Genomic DNA, 7,284 nt, shown 5'->3' with positions numbered 1-7,284 from the left:
ATAAGTAATACCCATATTTGTTTTATTTTCTGCAACTCTAAGCACTGTGTATTGATGCACATTCTTAAGACGTAAAGTTTTTTAAATTAAAACTCCACTTTCCTATAGTGATACAGTGGTTATTTGTAACCTATCTTATTTCAGATAGCATTTAAAACAACTAAATTTTCAGGGATGCAAATGTTCATTGCACATTATGACTAATAATGTCTTCCCTGGTCTGCTGCAATATTTATTACTCACTGTAAAAATAAATAAATGGCAATGTAACATCATTTACATCATTTATATTATGTAACGACAAGTTCTTTTTTTTTTTTTTTTTGAGACGGAATTTGGCTCTTGTTGCCAGGCTGGAGTACAATTGGGCGATATTGGCTCACTGCAACATCCTCCTCCCAGGTTTCAAGTTATTCTCCTGTCTCAGCCTCCCGAGTGGCTGGAATTACAGGTGTCCATCACCAGGCCTGGAAATTTTTTTGTATTTTTAGTAGAAAAAGAAATACAGGGTTTAGTAGAAAAAAATACAGAAAAAAAGGACAGGGTTTCACCATGTTGGCCAGGCTGGCCTCGAACTTGTGACCTCAGGTGATCCACCTGCCTCAGCCTCCCAAAGCGCTGGGATTACACACCTGAGCAACCATGCCCCACCAGAGTTCTTAAAACAATTTTTCTTGAGTTTATCATAATCCTTTATGAAACTTGAATTGGTCATTAATATAAGGTCTTTAACAGATGAGAAATGTTAACGGAGTAAAATTCTCTTAAAGAACATTTATGTATTTTATTCAACTATGGTTAGGCTTGATAATTCCCATTTCTAATTCTCATGTATGAAAAAGAACAGGACAAACATGAAAATAACATGCCTTTGTTCATTAATATTGAAAAATTACAGGTGCTAAATAATACTTTGCTAAATGTGAGCAGGTTTTTATGTGTCAGCTTTAAAAAAAACCAGTATATAACAGTATGATGTTTATTTATTATGTAGGTGACATGAAAGTATCTTGATCAGTTTATTTTTACATTGTTTTGCAGTGTGTGGTAACTTTCTGTCAAAATATTTTTCAAACGTACATATTTTAGCAACCCCTTGAATATTCTCTGTTATGATATCATACAATTTTAGTATGGAATAGTAATCAAGAGGTAAAAGCAATATTACTTTCTCTGTATATCACGTTGAGTAAGGAGTCAGAGATGCCTGAATTTCAAATATTGATATATAATGATTATTATTCCAAGATTGCACAGCTCACAATCTTTTTAGATCATCTAAACCATTATCATCTATAATATAATGCCGGGTATCTCTGAAAATTTTAAAATACAAAGCATTTTACATAAATTGAATTCTTATATTTTTGCTTAGAAAATTTAAGAAATATTATTATACAGTTATTCATTGATATCTATTTTCAGAGGAATTATTTGTAACGTTGAGTTTATACATTTTGAAAACATGATAGACTATGAAATTTAACGGCAGTAGTTAAAATTCAACTGTCTCATGAGATTATTTTACTTAAAAAAGGACTAATTGTATATTTACTGATTGAATTTTTTACCTTTCTAATTTTATATCAAATACTATTAAAATAAATACTATAAAGTAATTATGTTTGGTTGGGAAACATAATTAAAAAGATATTTAAAAGCTGAAATTTTATTATTAAAAAATTTAAAAATTGGCCAGTTTGGAGGCGCGCACCTATAAACCTAGCACTTCGGGTGGCCGAAGCATAAGGATCACTTGAGGTCTGGAGTTCAAGACCAGCCTGGGGAACATAGTGAGTCCTCATCTCTGCGAAGAAAAAAGATCAAAAAATTAACCAGGCATGGTGACGTGTGCCTGTAGTTCCAGCTTCTCGAGAGATTGAGGTGGGAGGTTGAGGTTGCAGTGAACTAAGATCAGGCCATTTCATTCCAGCCTTAATGACAGAGTGAGACTCTCTATCAAAAATTAAAGTCAAAAATCAAAAAATCTAAACTACAAAACACTTCACAACAAATTTTTGTAACATATGTTATGTTTGTATTTGAAGATGTTATTGCTGAAGCAGTAGCCAGGATGATTTTTTTAAGACATTCATCTGTAGACCCTTAATTTCTTCTACTAAGAATGTATGAAATAAGTTCTGATACTTGTATGTTAGTTCCTATAATCTAAGCAATTCATTACTGATATTGACACATAATAGTAAACGCTTATATGGTACTTGTAATGTGTAAGGTCTATTTGAAGACCTTTTCAACCATAGAATTTTCCAAGCAATCCTATCAGGTGGATGCATTTTATTATCTGCTATCTTGCTCATAAGACACAGAGAGTTTCAGAAACTTATCTAGATGTGAAATTAAAAACTCAGGCATAATGGCTTCAGAAAATGTTCTAACTATTCTGTCATTCTACCCATTACAAAAATAAACCATCATTAACAGCAACAAAAATGAAAGACAAATGTAATACATAAACTAAGAAACAGAGCTAAAAATGTCTTATAGCTATCAATCTAATAATAGAATCCAACAGTTCTCATTGACCTTTCTGTTATATAAATATCATTCATTTAATAAGAAAGTTTTCTTCAAGGATGCTGGCCTGTTGCTGCAATTTCTTTCAGATTATTTCTTCTGAGATTTTCTTCACCACTAGTTTCTAGTTTAAATCTTATCACATGATATCGTGATTTTTCTTTAAAGGAATCTGTTTTTTTGTTTGTTTGTTTGTTTTTTAGATCTTTGGTTGAAGGAACTCTAAGTATCGAATTGCTATCTTTTATGACTGGTTATCTACCATGAAACATTTTCTGAATTGTTCACTGAAATGATACATGTCTCTGTTAGCACAGTTATATGATTTTTGGTTCTTCTCTTATTCATATCCTACTTGTACTCAGTCATTAGTTTCTGCCACAAATCATTTATTACTATTAATTTTTCTGTATACTGTATAAAGTCTTAGACTTGTAAAATTCTGATTATGTAAATATAAAATATATGAAATATTTTACAAAAACATAATCACCAGCTTACAGTGATCTTAAAATACAGTGATTTGAAATATAAGTAGGAGTTACATGTTATTACTCTTTCATATATCTCATTAAAAGTTTTTTCAAAATACTGATAAACAATAAAGTCTTTAAGAAAAATACAATTTGAAAATTATGAGCACTTATGAAATAAACATGGAATCTTGAGAAATCCCAGGGAGTCTATGGAAAAGGGGGAAATGACAATATAGGGTGACAAGCTGACAATTTGAGTTTCATGTTTTTATATTACACAGAAAAGTCAATTAAAATTATTTTTCATACCTTTCACAAAATGGCTTTTATTTATTTTAAATCAATGACCACTCCATGTAACCCCAGATTAGAGCTAATCTTTCAATCCAAAAACTTGTCCCCACAGAGTACCTCATTTATATACTCCTATTTCCTCCTAACAGAGTTGCACAGCACATCAATAGAAGTTAATTGCTGTGTCTAGAGACTTTCTATTAGCCCATTCTTTAGATCTGTAGTAAAACTTTAAATTGTAGATGTAGAGAGATTACATAGAAGATGATCAGCATTTTCAAAATATTTAAGAAGTCTATTAAATTGCTATAAAATATCTTATTTGCAGTTTTTGGCACCAAACTTGCAACTTAGCACTACGAGAATGTTTCCATTTGGTCATCAACTGAGCTAAAGCACAGATAATTTGTATAGATTCCAAAGATGATAATTAACATTATTGCAGTGATAACCCCCAGTATATCTGCAGACTTCCCAGGCAGCAATAATAACCAGCTCATCATCTTTTAATTAAAATGGTAGTAATTTTGTTTTCTAAAAATAAAACTGTGTCCCATTTTATTGTCAATAGAATGGTATATTCATTATAGTATACATTTTACTTTAGTTTTCATTTGACATTAGAACTTTTTTTGTCTTACGTGACACATATTATCAAACTCAATTTAAAGTAATTTCATAATATCTACTGTATTAAGGAAATAGTAAAATATCTTTAAGGAGGCAGCTGGTCTTTTAAATAATCATGCCTACTGTAATATTACATTTGATTCATAAACAGAACAAGTGCAGATGTTACTCCTTTGCAAATTTTAAATAAGTAAATGAATTTATAAAATAATGTAATTGAGTTAATGTAGTGTTATAGATGAACAACTTTGTTGTATTTATACTTACAGCTTTTCTTTCTTATCATTTCTAAGTTGAAAAAATTGGATTTATAAATATTTAAAACTCCCTTAAAGACTAATAGACTACTAAGCCCTTTCCAAGGTGAGGGAGAGATTGCTGACCATGATTTAAAACTCAGGACTTGCTTATGTTAAATAGAGCAGATAAGGAGTATTCTCTAAATTATAGAGTCTGATTTTTTAGCAATACACTATTTTACAAATGTTCTTATGCTTCCTTGACAATATTTCTTAAAGATTAGAGAGTTTCATATTGTTTTTTCGTCAAATCATCTCATTCTCATTCAAACCAAATGTGCAATTGCAATTGCTTACCATCGTCTCTTTAGCAATTAAAGTAGTAAAAATTTAAAACATTTTATTTTAGAAAACTAACCACCATTAGATGTACTCTTCTTATTACTGTTTCCATTTTGAAATCACAGTTCCTTTTGGTTTTATTTTTATTTTGAAAACATTTGCATAGGTAATAATAAACTGCATGAAAAGAATATGGCAATTTAGGGAAGCCATTAATATTCCTTTCTATTTCATATCCTGTGGCTTAATAAGTTATTGAAATTAGGAGTTATTGCATCTCAGTTTTGTTCTATTATGTGAATTGAATTAAGTCACCTTAGTTTTTGAACCTGTTTAACTGCAAAATAAGGATCTTTCTTAAACAAGTAATTATAATGCAATATGTTGTATTTACATTTTGGTATAGAATAATATGTTTTTGATACCTTAAATTATATGTAATTATTAATGCAAACAAGAGGTATCAGTTTACAAGCCTGATTTGTGCATTACGGACAAAAGAGATGTCTTGGCTTCTCTCTCTTTCTCTCTTCCTCTTATATGGAGGAAATTGATGGGCTCTGCAATAGAAAAGCTGCAGGATAGATGAGGCTGTGTTGCCTTACAGTTTTAAGGAAGTGGTGGGTCTCCTACATAGTACTAGGTACTGTGATACTTAAGAAACTTTAAAAGTTCAGTTGGCAGCAATGGCAATAACACCAAAAACTATAGCTTGTATTCCAGCATCAGATTTATTTTTGTTTTGTTTTTATTATTTTAGACTTAGAGGCTACTATGGACTCATTGTTTTTCTCTCCCAAATTTGTATGTTAAGTCTTGAGACCAACTGTGGAGGTTTTTGAAGATAGGGCCTATAAAGAGGTGATAAAGGCTAAATGAGGTCATGAAGGCAGGGCCCTGAGTTGAAAAGGTTAGTACCTTTTTTAAAGAAGATGAAAGACATTAGAGTACTCCCTCTCCCCATCATTTGAAGACACAGTGAAAGACGCCATTTTAAAGCCAGGAAGAAATCTCCCACCAGCAACTGATTCAGCTGAAACCTTGATCTTGGACTTCCCAGCCTCCTGAAGTGTGAAACGTAAATGTTTGTTTTATAAGACATCCAGTATATGTTATTTGTTATAGCAGCCCAAGAAGACTGACATAGAGGCTTTTAAATGTCCCTTCCAACCCTGAAAAACTTTGAATTACCTACCTAATTTCAAATCAGTAGTCTCTTGGATCATTGCTAACACTGTTTGTAATAGACTGCTCTATCAGTCACAAAGAATCACTCTTCCTGGTATTTAAACACTTGTATGATTTTCTTTTACATTGATTCTGAGGTTGGTCATATTAGTTACTCTTTCCAATAAAACGTCAAAAAGTATGATTCAAGCAGAGGATTGAAAAACACATGCACATTGGAGCTTATCTTCTTAGAATACCTCATCTTGTAAGCCAACAACTTTGCTAGGAAGAATATCAGAATAGACCATTGAATGATGACAGGCTTCATGGAGAGATATACTGAATGATGAGAAACATATTGTACATTAATAGAAATGGCTGAGCTCTCAGATGAATGCAACTAAATATGTGATTTTAGATATACCGTGAAGAACAGAAGCATCAACCAATTGACCATAGCCAACCTGCAGAATAGACAGACATAAGAAGTTATTTTTTAGATCACTAATGTTGAAGTGGTGTGTTGCACAAAAATCAAGAACTAAGTTCATGTTTAAATAAGCTAAAAAGAAACAACTTTTTCTTTCTATCAATGTATTATCTATATCATAATCATAATATACTGCCAAAAAACATTTGTGCTTTACATGTCCTGCAGCAATGCTGCTCACTAGACATTTCTGTGATAATAAAAATGTTTTATATATTTGCTGTCAACTATCCACTTGACATGTGCACCTTTGGGGGACCTGAAGTGTAGCCAGTCCAAATAGAAATCTATTTTTTTAAAATTTTGTTTCAATTAATTTTACTTTAAATTTAAATAGACATTTGTGGCCATTGGAAATATTATTGGACAGTGAAGTTCTAGCATATTTTTTAGATCAAACAATCATATGGGAAATTGACTTCTGAAACCAGCTACTTTTTCACATATAATTTTAATATGAATCATCATGTATAAAAACCGCATCTTATATTTTACATCTTTCCACCTTTATTAATACGTCAATTCATTAATTTAATAAGGAAACTAGAGTATTAAAAGATAACCTAGAAAGTTTTGTTTCAAATAATCACAGCTAAAAGATAAAGAATGTTGATAATTAATAGTAATATTGTTATAAAACATTATGTATCCAAAGATAGTGTTTATATCAACACAATTATTTATTTTACACATATTTGTCAAATGCCTTTTGTGAACTAGCCCCAGGAAACACATTAGAGAGTAAGAAAGTCAAGTTTTCTGTTTCAGAGATTATAATCTGATTGGTACGATGGACAATAAACATAATAAAATAATTTGTGGGGATACTGATAAGTATAACATTGGAATAACTCCAATAGAAGAGTATTATCTGTTAGAAATGAGAAAATCAATATAATGGCTTACATATGTGCTGAGGCAAGCCAAATTAAATTTGTGAGAAATTAGAATTTCAGGCCAAGATTCTGAGTGAGGAATTACCCTGGCATTCATAAGAAACAAAAAGAGGTCAGAGTGACCTGAACAGTGTGAGCAAGTCGGGACAAGGAGGAGAGTATTAAAAGAGGGCAGAGAAGTAGGGAAGGGCCAGATGAGACAGGATTTG

Source organism: Macaca thibetana, chromosome 2 (genome assembly GCF_024542745.1).
Source record: "Macaca thibetana thibetana isolate TM-01 chromosome 2, ASM2454274v1, whole genome shotgun sequence".
NCBI classification, from domain to species: domain Eukaryota; kingdom Metazoa; phylum Chordata; class Mammalia; order Primates; family Cercopithecidae; genus Macaca; species Macaca thibetana.
Note: the sequence above shows the minus strand (reverse complement) of the source record.